Raw genomic sequence first — 1,433 nt, forward strand, 5'->3', positions numbered from 1 at the left:
TGGAAGGTACAATTATCATCAAATGATTTTACTTCCACCCCACAAGGGTTTTCTTTCTATATTGATTCTGCATGGATTATGTTCTATTTAATTTTTTCCTTCTAACTTCTAATAGCACTGGGTAATTATGAATTAAATTAATAAATATCTTCCTTTCAGCTAGAGAGAATTTCACATGTAAAAGCATGAATGAATAAGCAAGCACAGCTACTAGATCTTATCATTAATCAGTCTCTTTAGAAAACACTACCCCCTTGGCATATCACATTGTATTTTAGCTTATTTTGTGTCTCTTCTGCTACTGTGTTCTGTTAACCTCTTAAAAACCAGATTTATACCATTAAAACATCTTTTTGTTGCCAATGCTTCCCTTAATAGTTACTGAAATTATTCAGTAAAACAGAAAGAATCCAAACAGTAATAATAAATATTCCCCTTGCAGTGAGTGTAAGATGGAAAAAATGACTGTCATCTCTGCATACCTTTAAAAGCCTGAGCATCTCACAGTGCAGAGGATTATTCAAGTGCCAAAAGGACGTATTATAAAACTGGAGTGATACACAGATTAGCATGGCCCCTATACAAGGATGACAGGCAAATTCGTGAAGCACTGCATGTTTTGGTGGCTTCCCAAGTAACCTTCATGGTAAAGAAGTCGCCTGCCAAACAGAAGACATGGGTTCAATCTCTGGGTCTGGAAGATCCCCTGGAGAAGGAAATTGCAACTCATTCCAGTATTCTTGCCTGGGAAATCTGATGGACAGAGGAGTCTGGTGGGATACAGTCCATGAGGTCACAAGAGTCAGACACAACTCACCATCTAAGCACAAAATACAATTAGTTTTTCTACAGTATGGTCTGTAAATGTAAGCATTAGCTCAAATAATGTTACAAATTTACCAAATCATTTAAATATCTTCCTGGAAAGATGATAAGACCACAATACCTAAATGCTGCTGCGTGCAAGCAGAACCACGTGCCTGATCGCTGGACAATGCAACATGAGTGGAAGGGATAAAGGCCAACTCTGGGCCCAACTCCCTGACACCTCATTAATGATCTGTGCTCTTTCTCCTCATTCTACCAAAATGATGCCAGAGTGACCTAGAAGTCACAAAATGGTGAGATGATACGACCTCAAGATGGAAGCAGTCTAGGTCGCCTGAGAGATCACTTGGTATAGAGCCACCAATCCAACATTGAACTAAAATGCAAGCAAAATCAAACCAACTGCATTAAGCCACTGAGATTTTCAGGCCCTTTGTTATACCCTACTCTAACAAAAGAATAGATAGCATATTCTAAGGAAAACATTGGCCAACTAAATAAACTGGAATTCCCCGAAAGAAACAACCAAGTGTTTCCATGTTAAAAGAACAGAAATCAATAGTACATTCCTTCCTATGGGGATTTTAAAAGATAGCTTTTTCTTT

General features: G+C 38.1%; 1 pseudogene; it reads left to right on the forward strand.

Moving 5' to 3' along the window:
• The first annotated feature begins 524 nt into the window (after nt 1-524).
• Nucleotides 525-622, forward strand: LOC122445647 (annotated as a pseudogene).
• The last annotated feature ends 811 nt before the right edge of the window (nt 623-1,433 follow it).

Source organism: Cervus canadensis, chromosome 7 (genome assembly GCF_019320065.1).
Source record: "Cervus canadensis isolate Bull #8, Minnesota chromosome 7, ASM1932006v1, whole genome shotgun sequence".
In the NCBI taxonomy this organism is placed as follows: Eukaryota; Metazoa; Chordata; class Mammalia; order Artiodactyla; family Cervidae; genus Cervus; species Cervus canadensis.